At 36.1% G+C, this 14245-nt stretch overlaps 1 long non-coding RNA gene across 3 annotated transcripts in view; it reads left to right on the plus strand.

Annotated features, from left to right (window-relative positions):
• LOC134370975 (uncharacterized) overlaps window positions 1–14245 on the plus strand; it is a 50577-nt gene that overhangs the window by 454 nt on the left and 35878 nt on the right. For all 3 annotated transcript variants that reach the window (XR_010022690.1, XR_010022689.1, XR_010022691.1), the window contains exons 2-3: window positions 73–162; window positions 4465–4611. This is a non-coding gene — a long non-coding RNA (uncharacterized LOC134370975). The remainder of the gene's footprint in view (window positions 1–72; window positions 163–4464; window positions 4612–14245) is intronic.

A 14245-nucleotide genomic window follows, 5' to 3' on the forward strand; every position in this document is an offset into this window, starting at 1 on the left:
TTAGGGAAGGAGTAGGGGGAGGAGGACTCGGCGAGCTCCTCTGTGCCCACCTGCTCTCGCTTCTCCTTAAAGGCCAAAGCGCAGGAGACAGCCTGAGAGGAGCTCGAAGGAGGAAGCAGCAAGAGGAGGAGATTTCTGTGCAACAAAAAGTGCCAAACACAAGTGAGTCATTCATGGCAACAGTGCCGGAGTGTCATGCGGGTAATATCCTATCTTCCACTCCCACCCCTGTTGCAGCAGCATCCCCTGGCTTCTCACGTCCCAGCTAGCAGAGAAATGTGGGAGGGAGAGCTTCATAACTAGTGGTAGATATACTACCAACAAAACTTGGGAAAAATCACCTTAATTTTCGAAAGAGTTATTAAGTGCCATTCTGGATATAGCCAATTTTTAAACTTTTTTCCCCTCTCTCTTAGTGGTTACCTAAATCACGAAAGAATAAAGAACGGAGCAACGAACATTATGTTATAAAGGATAGTAGTTAAAGGGGAAGGAGGCCATCAAATGATCTAAATATTTTCATTTGCAAAATAACGTTGTGGCCTAGGATAAAGAGTCAATCTTAACTGAACACACTTAGATAATTATCACAATATATATAAAAAATACCAGTGTACCTTTCAGTTCCGGGTTATCAAGAATGTAAGTTCCAGTCTGTGGAAATTAAAAATAAGAAAGACCACCAGATCCTTTTTTATTGAAACAATCACATTTAGATTATTTTTGTCTTAGTCTTGCCCATGTAATATATAATTACAGTATCTTTTGTTTTTAATTTCCTATATAGCAAGGGAGAGTAGTCATTTATAGGTTTACCAACTATGCATGGGTTTGTGTCTATAAAAATCATATTATGAATGCTTCTCAAGTTGTAAATTACTACAAAGTTTTTTGAAGTCCTCATTATTTTAGGATAGCTAATTATTAGGTAGATGAGGTTTGATTTTATTTGGTTTAACTTGATGTTCATTGCCCCTAAATAGAATTACTACGTAATGCCAAAAGCCATTACTATTTCAGAGTTAGCCTGTAAATTCAGTAACCATGTTTTCCAAACCAAAATCCAGACACACCATTTGACAGACAAAATATTTGAAATCTGAAATGACCTGGAAAATGCAGGACATAGGATTGCCAACCTATGAAGTGTTAGGAGAGTTATAAATCAGTATCAATGCAATTTAAGTAAAAGAAACTAAAACTCTGTCTAATATGTACCATGTGTGGTTTTTGAAAAATGTTTTTAATGTTAAACTGCTCACATGATTTCTAATAAGGAACTTTGGTTTTGGTGGTTTCTGTATTTACATTTTCTTACTCAAGTTAGGAGCCCAAGTTTAAAGGACACCGGCAAAGAAAGTTAAGACCAATTTGCAACTGATTCAGGCTTTCTGGTTATGTTCACATTATGAAATCATGATCTTGGTACAGTTTGAATTATTAAAAGTAGTGTTTTTTTTAAGGTTATAACAAGGTTAATGAAAAGTAAACGCTGCTTGCCAATTTGTTTAGTAATAATATAAATAATTATATTAATAGATATTTTATATTATATTTATATTTCAGACAATTGGATCTTCTTACTTATGTATAAAATACCAAAACAATAAAAACTGTCATTTTTTAATTGTCATCCCTTGGCCCCTGCAAATGAAAATACAAATTATGTCATTCACTTAAATTTCTTTACAATTTTCTATCTGAGCTAAATAACTTTCTCCCTTTCCTGCTCGTTGCCCCCATGTTAATTAAAGCTCTCATTTTACCATTTTCAAACAATTCATTCTACCCTTTCATCACAACTTCCTCTCATTTACAGTCTTTTTTCCCTTCATCTTTATCCAGCTGTCAAAACAGCTTGTCTTCTGGCCTCCCTGCCTTTAGAATTCTGACTCTTCATTAGAGTTTCTGCTTTTCTCAGCTGCTTTTTTGTCAACTGAAAATTGAGAGCAACTTTTTTTCTACGTCAATCTAATGGTGCTCTGTCATATAATTACTCGGAGTTTATGTGATTATTTAACTTCAGTCTGTTCTCTTAATCTAGAAAATTCTGCCTATAATTGGTCAGTTTTTCTTTCTAGTTTGTGTGGGATTAGTATATCAGGAAGTATATGTGTCCATGTACCCAAAGGAATGAGTAAAACTTTGAAACATTTTATGTAATATAGAATGTCTTCTCAGAATGAATAAATAAATAAATGAATAAGTGTCTTTTCTACCCCCTTGAAAGAATTCCAAAACAGTTTTGAGAGGAGTCAGAGAATCATTCTATGGCTTTCCATAGAAAAGTAAATTTCTTTTCTGCTAAAATCATGAATTTCCAACCTTGATTTCTTTGTATTTTTTTTAAAGTAGTGAGCTTCCTAGAAAGTAATGTATTTCCTTTTACCGGAAGAGGAAGAAAGTACTTTAGTAGAGTTTCAAATTTTTAACAGTTCCTGTTTCCCACTACACTGTGAAAATTTGTGGGGCGGTTTATGAATACCCTCTGATTTTAGAATCTGTGGGCGAAGGCATCTGTTTTAGTTGGAGTTTACTTCCATGCCCTTAATAGGAGATGGCAGTCTTCAATGGGGTGTTCATAGACTGGTCATGAGATATGTCTTTTTCAATGAAAAGACATCTATGAGAAAAACTTTGCAGGAAACAGAGTTAAGGCCAGATTTTCTTTTTAACTGCCTAACGTTAGATAATAACAACTCCCTCGTAAGCTTCCTCTTTTTAATTACCAAAATACCACTACTGCTTCAAAGTAGTAGAATTAATAGGTAAAAGCTGTCTCTCCGTAAAATAGAAATCTCGAGATTCCTAGTTTATGACACATAGTAATGAAGAAACTAAATAACCAGCAAAGACTAAAAGTAATGATAAGAAAAGAATGAAAGTTGTAGGGAAATAGAATTTATCCAGTTGACTCTCCAAAATCATTCTACTTCCTCCACAATGTAGCAGATACTAGGCACCATTAAATTGTGTTTGACCTGTATAAAACCATCTCTTATTATTATCAGTAATATTATGAACAGAAACAGGTAATTAAACACTCTCAAGGATGTTTGGCATCTCCAAGGCAATGGCTGAAGACAATTTTTATTCTTCTGAGTGTCTGCACTTTTTCATCAGAGTGGTTTGGGAGTGGTGGAGGGAGGGAGGTTAGAGAATTATCCTTAGGAAAAATTATGATATAGAGCCATGGGACATGATCTGATAGAACTATTTCCTGCTGTGATTTTTACTGTAAATTTATTGTTTTCCAAATATGGTCAAAGGGGTACAAATATAATCCTAGACTTGTGAAAGAAGATAACAAAGTTCTCAGTTAGGTGCTGTTGAGGGCCTGGATAGAACAAAATTAGAGGAAATTGATGGAGGAAATTGTTGTACAACTCTGTATGTAAATTTTTAAAATATTTGAAGAGATGGGGATATTGTGTCTTTGAAACAGTTATCTGGCTTTCCTTTAGGTTGTTGGTTTGGTTGATTGATTGTTTTAGGCAGCAGATACAGAGAACAGGCTGGGAAAATATGCAGATCAGCAGAAAACCACGGTAAAGAATGTTGAGTAAAGCTTGTGCTGTACCTGTGCAGTTACTTAGATTGGAATTCTGTGGAAGCTGATTGCCATGGTAACCAATAATCTTTTTCCTGAATGGGGAAACAGAACAGCCATGAAGAAAATGTTTTAAATGAGCTTCCTTATTTTGTGATTCTTTTGGTGCCAGCTAAGAGAAAAACAATACCCAAGGTATTTAGGACAGCCATGCTTATGAAGGGAAGTTGCCTTCTTTTCAAAGAGGCAAGGCTGAAGCAGAAATTCTGGAATATTTCAAAGAAAGATGGGTCTTTAAGATGCAAATGCAAACTCTCTGAAGAACAACATAATTGGTAAAGACTCTGATATGGCTAAAGCAGGCAGAAGCAATACCTAGAACCTGTGTTAAAAGTTCTCCCAAGCAAAAGAGGTCATAAATAAAGATTCTTAACATTTGGGGGTTTCAGCCAAACTGTTTTATGAGTTATTTGTGGGGCTTTTTATTTCTTTTAATCTGGTTCTAAATAGTAATTTCTTTAAATATTAAAATGGCAATATCTGTATTAATTAGGGTTTTGTAGAGAAACAGAACCAATATGGTATCTATAGAGAGAGATGGATGTATATCTATACTTAGATGAAAGAAAGAAAGAGAAAGAAAGAAGATTGGAGGAGATTTATTATGGGACTTGGCTCATGTGATTATGGAGGCCAAAAGTTCCCATATCTGCAAACTGGAGAACAAGAGAAGCTGGTGGTATAATTCAGTTTTAGCCTCAAAGGCCTGAGAACCAGGGGAGCCAATGGTGTATCTCTCATTCAGGCCAAAGGCCTGAGAACCTGGAATTCTGAAGTCCATGAGCAGGAGAAGATGGATGTTCTAGCTCCAGAAAAGAGATTTCACCCTTTCTCTCCCTTTTTGTTCTACCCAGGACCTCAACAGATTGGATTGTACCCGCCTACACTGATGAGGTTGGATCTTCTTTACTCAGTCCACTGATTCAAATGCCAGTCTCTGAAGTAACCAGCCATCTGGGTATCCCTTACCCAGTGAAGTGGACACCTAAAATTAACATCATGTAACTTTAGTTAATATCCATTCTATTATTTTACTAATGAATTATATTTTTATCATATATGATAAAAATATGTCATCATATTTATAATGTATAAAAAATATATACTATAAAATATATACTATATATTATAAAATATATATTGTATATTAAATATAATATATAAAAATATTATATTTTATCAAATATTGATTAAAATATAATACCATACATATGATAAAAATATAATTTGCCTATATTGATTGGGTCACCTGGTGAAATCTCATACACTTAGAATGAAATCCAAACTCTATGCCTTGGCCTAAGAGGCACTGCATGATTTAGCCCCACTCACCTCTCTTACCTTGGTTATCATTTCCCCTCCATTGCTAGTGTGTGGGTTGGTGTGTTATCAAATGCAAGGAATAGAAACCCCAGCTAATGGTGGTGACTTAGGCCATGAGATGATTTTTTTTTTATTTGCTCTTAACAAGAAGTCTGAAGGTAGGTGATCCTAAAGTTGGTTTGGAAAGTCCAGGGTGTTATTAGGGACTTTTTATCTTTTCACTTTGCCATCTTCATGTGTTGAAACCTGGCTTGTTATCTTCTCATGGTTGCTAGAAGATTATTTTATTTCCAGTCATCATGTTCAGACAAAGAACATCCAAAGCAGAAAGAGGGAGAAGGAGACTTAGGAATTTTCTCCTTTATGCCTATTCCTTACCAAGGAGAAAAACTCTCAAGAGGCCCCCAGAAAATTCCTTCTCATATCTCTTGGCCACAACTAGATTACATGATACTTTTTAAATCAATCACTGACAGTTTGGAGCAGGATTTTCATGATTGGTTTAGACAAATGGTGGTTCATCCTATGAGTCTGCATATTGTGACTGAGCAAAATTAGAACTCCCTCAGCAAGGACGATCAATGGCTGTTGGGCATGCAAAACACATGTTTGCCACACAGCCCAAAGCCACTCTGGTATTCTTGCTGCTCTTCAAATATGACAAGCTTGTTCCAAATGCAGGGCCATTGTCCTTTTTGTTTCTTCTGCCTGGAACACATATGTACATGATCTTCACATAGCGTGCTCTTCCTCATCATTCAGTTCTTTTTTAAAAATTTTATTTTAAAATTAACATAGTAATTGTACATATTTATGGGGTACACAGTAATATTTAAATACATGTATACACTGTGATGATTAAATAAAGCTAATTAGCATATCAACACAAACGTATTTCTTTGTGATGAGAACATTTGAACTCCTCTCTTCTAGCTATTTGAAAATATACAATAAATAATTAATTATATACACCTAACTCTTCAATAGAATAACTAGAACTTATTCTTCCTATCTAGCTATAATTCTGAATCTGTTAACCAACCTCTTTCTATCCCCCTCCCCCCTACCCTTCCTAACCTCTAATAACTATTCAGCCTCAATTCTACTATTTCCATGAGCTCACTTTTTTTTTAAGCTCTCACATGAGTTGAGAACATGCAGTATTTATTTTTCTGTGCCTGATTTATTTCACTTAATATACTGTCTTCCAGGCTCATCCATGTTACTGCAACTGACATGATTTCATTCTTTTTTGTGTCCGAATAGTATTCCATTGTGTATATATACCACATTTTCTTTATCTATTCACCTGTTGGTGGACACTTAGTTCTTGCTCAAATTACGTCTTTCTTGAGAGAGTTCCTGAACATTCTTTACAAAATGTCTGCACATTCATAATCACTAATCCTCTACTTAATTCCCTTTCTTTTCTTCACAGTATATTCAACACTATCTAAAATAATATATATTTATTAGTTTACTCATAGAGTATAGCCCTATGAGGAGGAACTTTATCTTGTTCACTTTCCCATCTACAATAGCAAGACAACATGTAGCACATAGTGCTCAGTAAATAGTTATTGAAAGAGTGAATTGCTGGGTTTTTCAGCTATTCTCAGGAAGCAATTACTTGATTAAGGCAGGGATCTTAACCAGTTAGAGCAAACAACAGAATCTGCTTTAACTAGATCACAGAGATTTAGTAGAGTGGTAGACATAACTTACAGAATCATTGGAAGGGCTCGGGAAATCTCTAAGCTGAGGTCCTAAAACAAGAACTGTTAGGAAACAAAATACTCATATTAGATCCTTTGAGAAGTGCTTAATAAAGATATTAGTCTTTACAAAGGCAGGGCAGGGTATAGGAAAATCATAAGAGACAGGGCAATACATGGCCTGGCAGGGCGGACTACCTCCTCTATGCTTGATAGAACAGGAGGAGGAAGCAATGGCTGGAACCTGGAGATGAAGCTGGGCGTGTGAGAGGGCTGCCTGAAGAAGCTGTGTCCTTTGCTTAATTTAAGGCTCACAACCAGACCGCAGAGACCCCACAAGAAGGCAGCCCAGGAAATAAATACCTCAACTTTACTCTCCTCCCCACCCCACCCAATACATCTCCTGCTGGTGTTCCTCCTCCTAAGGCTGACGTGCAGCAAGAGCAGGCGGAAAAGGGTGCAGGGTAGGTCTAGAGAGGCAAACAGAAGATATCCAGCCCAAATTATATTCCATTTGTCAGCTATTAGATTAGCAAGTATTTTAAAGTATGACATATGGGAAAACAAATACTACTGCACAGTTAGTAGGAGTATAAATTGGTATACCCTTGCCTTGACGATATATGTAAATTTTGCCACAGCAGTTATATACTTCAAGAAATTTATCCTAGAGATGTGTTTTCTCAAGTGTTCAAGAAACACAAAGGTTTTTTGCTTTAAAATGTAAAAAGGAGAAGAGACAGCCTGTATGTTCATCAATAGAGGCCTGGTTAAATAAATGATAGTATAACTGTTCAGTAAAATACAGTGCAGCTATTAAAAAGAATGAGGTAGATCCACAGTGCTGATACGGAAAGATGCCAAATACAGAAAAAATACCACAGATTGGATAATTTATAATAAACAGAAATTTATTTGGCTTATGGTTCTGAAGGCTGGCAAGTCCAATATTAAGGTGCCAGCACCTGATAAGGGCCTTCTTGCTGTGTCGTAACATGGCAGAAGGCATGGTGAGAGAGAGAAAGAATGTAAGCTCAGATCTCTCTTCCTCTTATTAAGCCACTCATACCATCATGGGGGTCCCACCCTGATGACCTCATCAAGCCCTAATTGCCTCCAAAAGGCCCCACCTCCAAATACCATCAACATATGAAATTGGGGATTATGCTTCCAACACGTAAACTTTGGGAGACACATTCAAACCATAGCACTTGTGTTCTTGGGTTTTTTCTTTTTTCTGTGCATTGTAGGCCAAACAAGGCTAACAGATTTGGCAGGTAAAGAAACAACAAGCCCTTTAAAAGTTCAGACAGTTTATTACTTACATAGGTAGCAAAAGAAAGAACAGCAAAGGTGGCAGATCCCCCATGTTCCTGGTCTCACAGGGCAATACAGAAACAAAAGGGACTGAATGACAATGCAGCATGAGTGGTGGGATAACCAGTTACTGAGGAGCCGATTCCATGCTGCAGCTAAGCAGTTTTATAGACCACAATTGTACACTGAGAGAGGAAGTGGATGTCATATAATAAAGAATTTGGCTGGCTTTTGTTTCTGATTCCTGGGAGTTAACCTCTAAATCCTTAAAATTTCTCAAGGAATAGGAGTGTCTTTGTTATTCATGATAGGCCCCAGGGCCATACCTGAGTCTATGCTAATGAGACAACTCAGAGTGAGAGTGGGCCACACCAGAAAGACCAACCATGTGACTAGAGGGTTGGGGCTTTGAGCCAGGTGATATCAGCTCAACCTCTAGGGAGGAGAGAGGGGCTAGAGGTTGAGTTCAATCACATAACCAATGAGTCAACCAATCATGCCTGTGTAAAGAACTCCCAATAACAACTCTGGACACTGAGGCTCAGTTGAATTCCCCAATTGGTAATCATACATTGGTATGCCAGGAGGGTGACACATCCTGAGAACACAGATGCTTCACATTTGGGACCCTGACAGACCTTACCTTATGAGTCTCTTCAGTTGGCTGGTACTGATTTGTATCCTTTACAATAAAACTGTAATCATAAGTAGCACTTTCCTGAGTTCTATGAATCATTCTAGCAAATTATCAAATGCAAGGGAATGGTGGAAACCCCTGAATTTGTGCTCAGTTGGTCAGAAGTGTAGGTGGCCTGGGAACCCCTGATCTTGTGGCTGTTGTCTGAAGTGAGGGCAGTCTTGTGGAGAACTGTGCCCATAGCCTGTGAAATTTCACCTAACTCTGATAGTTAGCATAATAATTGCACTGCAGGTGGAAAGGCAGAAAACTATATACCTCCTCAAACCCAGGCGACAATGAGAAACTGTCTGATGACACCCTCTTGGAAAGATAGGGAGGCAAGTGAGAAATCACCCTGAAGCAGCTCCTCACAAGCGCCCCATGGTCTCATGTTCCAGGAGGACCACAAGGCATTCTGCCAAAACTTGTATCAGCTACAGTTAAGCCTTGCATCAAAAAAGGTCTGGAAATATGTTTACCAAAATGATGAGGATTGTTGTCACTGGGTCATGGAATCAGAAGAATTTGGCTTTCTTCTTGCTGCCTTCTTTATAAATTCAGTTTAGGATAGTGGTTAAGTATGGGCTCTGGGGACATCTTGCCTGGGTTTGAATCACATCTCTGTCATTTAGTAGCTTCATGTCCTTGGTACTGATCCATTAGACTGCCCCTTCAATCCAAGGGATTGGCCAGCTCCAGACCTGCCTAAGTGTGCAGTCACCACCACCCCCCTTACCTTCTTTATCTACAAGAACATCATGCGAAACTACCATTTCTTTTCCTGAAATGAAGATATAATATGTCCATGGCAAGACCCTCATTCATCTTTGTTTTTCTATTAATACAAACAACCCAATGAACAAATAAAAACCATGATAGTTTGCCATGATTGTTTTCTTGGTAAACAAGGACTTCAAGCAAATTATGTAGCTTGTTGATGCCTACATTTTCTTATTTGTAAAATTGAGAATAAATCCCTGTATCATAGAGTTGTTGTGAGGATTAAATGAGTTAATATGAATAAAACCCTTAGAACAGATTCTGGCATACAGAAAACAACAAATGTTAGCTATTTACAAGACTTTTATATGTTGTTTGATTTTTATACAGTGACTACATATCATTGTAAACAAAAAAACCCAAATTAAAACATACAAAAATATCAATTTTCTATTACATATAAATCTCATTAATTTCTATTTTTCAATTCTCAATGAGACAAATTAGTCAGATTTTTGTTTATCATTATAACAACTCATAGCCACCATGTAGAGAAATGAGATAAATTTAGAGAAAACATTTGAAAACTTAGATGAATATCTTGGATGAATATGTATATAACTTAAAATTACTTAAAATTTTTCCACCGTCCCCCCCCAAATAAACCAAAGTTAACATTTTGACCTCATATATATTTTTAAAAAGTACATTAAAATGTTCATTATATTTTGTTTCTGCATAGTGGAATTTGGGATATTTTTTCTTTATGCCTTTATACATATTCTGAATTCTTTAACGTGAGCATGTATTACTTTTTGTAATCAGGAGAAAAGTTACCTTTACTTTTTTTTTTTTTGTTCTTTTCATTTTCTTTTTTTTTTTTTTTTTTTTGTCGTTTTTTCGTGACTGGCACTCAGCCAGTGAGTACACCGGTCAGTCCTATATAGGATCCGAACCTGCCGCGGGAGCGTCGCCGCGCTGCCAGCGCAGCACTCTACCAAGTGCGCCACGGGCTCGGCCCAGAAAAGTTACCTTTAAAGATAAAATTATTTTTATCAGAATTTTTTTGCACTGTGCAAATAGAAAAATGGAAACAGAAAGGATTTGAGACACCAGTGACATGAGAGATTGCTTTTGAAACATTCTGAAATTATATTTTTATTGGTTTTAACAAGATTTACAACCTACTCAAAAATGCAGTAGAGTGGGCACCACAAAAAAAATTTATTTGAAAGCACCAGAACCAGCACATGAATAGTCATGACATTCAGCAACATGTCCCTACTGAAAAATAGTTTTTATAATCTATAATGGTCCATGTTATACTAACAGGGTAAGCTGCATGTAGAATAAAATGAAAATAATTTAAAAGTAGAGATTAAGGGTGATTAAAAATTAAATATGAGAAAGTATTTTAATGAAACTACCTTTTGTTATGTTAACACTAATCACAAATACAAACAAAAACTTTAAAAAGATCAGTAAGTTCTTATGTAGGGATATTAAGAACATGGACTCTGGAATCAGACAGATCTTGAGTTTGAGTCCTCTTGGCCTAGCCAGGTGACACTGGATAAGTTATTTCATATCTCTGCACCTCAGCTTCCCACACTCTAAAATGTGAATAATAATGGTACCTATAGGGTTTGCTGTAATAATTAAATGAGATATCAAACCCTGGTACATAGCAAATGTTTAGTACATGTGCTCATTATGTATGAAAGACAGCCATCGGTTTTCTGTTTCTTTTACTGATGTGCAAATTGATTGCATTCTTTCTACTCTTTTTAGTATTACCTTATAAACAGCTACTTAAGAGGATATATTAATGGAAAAGAAACATTAGATTACGTAAGAATTAGGAAAACTGACTTCAAAATTGTTTTCAAAATGTGTTATTTCCTTTAAGCCATCCAAAACTTGTGAGCTCCTTACACAGAGGCATACCATACCAACTCTGTGATCTCATCAAGTATAAAAGGAAATCAATACAGAGAGACTAACATACAAAATAGAAAATACTTTATACTCTATGCTTTCTCAGAATCCTTCTGAGCTACCACAGTTTAGTCTCTCCCAACTATAAACTGGACTGCTGACTATTAGTAGTAGTTGTATTACTTTTGCTGCTGAATATTATCGACTTGGATTTGTCACATAGGTGCTGGGGTAAACTCCTGGACATTTATTTATTTATTTATTTATTTATGTGGCTGGCTGGTAGGCTTTTAAAAATGGCTTTTCTTGCACAAAGGCTCATGTCACCCTTCAAAGGCCTATGGCGATCACAGTCAAAATTGGCTTCAAAGCTTGCCCTGAAGAATACATTATGGTACTAACTACAATTTTTAGCTAAACCTACACAAAATATTTACCCTTAAGGGGGAAGCCTATCTTCATAGTTCTTCTACCCACACAACTCCTATAGGAAGACTTCTTTGGAATGACAGAACATCCCACAGTTTAGACCCAGAGAGAAAATGGACCACCTCTATTCTCCTAGAACCTACTTTAGAATGAACACTGAGGCTTCAGCTACTTGGAGCCTTCCTTTTGCCCATGGTACTCCCTTAACTAACATCTTGCTTTTTAGATGAGGGGATCAACACTCATGGATATTAAGTGTAGAAGAATGGGAGCTGCTACCTTTTTACCTATTTATTCAAACTTCAAATTTTTCTTATTTCCTCCATTGTTATTGTTGGCAGTTTTTACTTGGAAGAGTCCAGTGTCATCTATGAACCTGCTCTCTGTCATCCAGATTACTCACACAAATTTTAAATGGATTTGTCCCAGCACAGAGGGATCTCTGAAACCCTTGCTCTTCATGCTTCTCCAAAATAAGATGTTTATTAATTCATATACTCTGTTTATTTTAAGCCAGCTCCCTATCTATATTAAAAAAAAAAGTGCTGCCAATCCAATTTTGACCTCATTTTAAAAATTTCTTATTTATTTAAGAGTAGAAAATGTCTTTGCGTATGAGGAGTTTTGGTAAGTCTTACATTTGTAAATTTCATTTACTAGTTTTTCCTTTGGCAAAATAATCATTATTTCCCAAAAGAGCTCATAATATTTCTACATGAACTTCCTTTACAAGCTATGGTGCCTTCCCCCCCAGTAAGTTGTTTTTACATTTTTCAGTATTCCTACCCTTTAATTACAGATTCAACTAGTTTGTCCGGTATAGTAGGATATGCACTGTCTGTAAGTTTACACAGCTATTCCTGCAATTCTTCTTCTAGATAGAATTCAGATAGGCAATCCATCAGTTCCCTGGAATGTTTGCCATAACAGGGTACACAACTTTGCTAGCAATTGTGCATTTTACCCTTGATATTCTTTAAGAACCTAGGTAGATCAAGTTCTGTTGATTCATATCTTTATGGTGTGTTAACTAGGTCCTGGGTGCTTCTCACTATTTGTTCATAAGAAAAATACCACTTTATGTCTGTATAGAGCTTTATGCTTTTCAGATATTTTCAACTTTTCACTGGGTCCAAGAATATCGATCTCTGTGAATCAAAGGTAATTTATTTTTCCGTAAACCTAAAACTGCTCTAAAAAATAGTATATTAAATTTAAAAACATATAATTTGAAAGTGAGACTCTTGTTAATGTTTCCTTAGTAAAGATGGAGAAAAAAAATTAAAACCAATTCATTTACTGTTAAGACTTTTGCACTCCTTTCCACCCCAGTTAAGTAGTTTCCCTCATCCTCTCCTTTACCTCTTCTGATTAATTTCAAAGTTCGTTTCTTGTGTGGTGCTTTTCTTGCACCCTGAGTGGAGTTTCTCAAATTCTTTTTGACCGTCATCTAAGACTAAATTATCAGTTGATTTTAAAAGAAAACCAGAAAATTTTTATAACTACCATGTAATAGCTTTTATTTGGGGGCATCTACTATATGTCAAGCGTTATGCTAAACATGTTGTGTATATTTTCTCAGTCAACCCTAACAACCCTAACGGGGTATATTCTGTATTCATCCCATCTTTATAGGGAATGAAATGGGAGCTCAGCAGGGATTTGTCATTTGCCTAAAATCCAGTTGGATTTGAACCTAAATCTGCCTAATTCCAAACCTTTGCCCTTAACGCCTATGCTCTTTTGTCATTTAATTTGAGCTACATCAAGCCTTTATAGAACTACAGATAGCTGGATTAGGATGCAGACTATCTGGTTTCTGGTCTGACTCTGCCCCAACTGACTGATCAAGGGCAGGTGACTTAACTTGTGAGAACCTTTATTTATTAAAATTTATTTATTTATTAAATTTATGTATTTTAATTATTTATTAAAATAAAATTTAAATTTAAAGTGAACTGTTTGATATTATTCTTAACAGTTCCTCTATACAGGAGGTACATATTTGTTTTATTATTTTGTTTATAGCCAAAAGCAGAAAAAAAAAAGAACAACCCAGAGACGCTCATTAATAGTACAGCCCCCACTTTTGAGTGTGATGGCAATTATGTCTGTAAATGAATTTTATTCATTGCCATGAGTGATAGATATACATGTTTATTTCCTGGCTTGACATTACAAAAATGGAAACTATGAATGTAACAGAGTATTTATTCCCTTTATTCAGATTGCATTATGGGGATTTAGTGAAGAAAATTAACACTGTGTCAGGGCCTAAATTTGGCTAAGTCAGACTTTGTTTTTCCCAGATAATTTTTGGGTTCCCAAGCTTCTCTTATTCTGTACATAATTATTTAGCCTTTGTCCTGTCTCCATTTATAATGGAAACCTATGCTGGTTATTTTGCCAGTCCTATCCCATTCCTGCCCTAGTTCTGTCTACCTCCATCTTTTCTACATCCTTCTCTTCTCTGCTCCTCGCCTTGGAATGCTGAAATTTGCTGACTACACCTTC

The sequence above is a fragment of the Cynocephalus volans genome, chromosome 2 (assembly GCF_027409185.1).
Source record: "Cynocephalus volans isolate mCynVol1 chromosome 2, mCynVol1.pri, whole genome shotgun sequence".
NCBI classification, from domain to species: domain Eukaryota; kingdom Metazoa; phylum Chordata; class Mammalia; order Dermoptera; family Cynocephalidae; genus Cynocephalus; species Cynocephalus volans.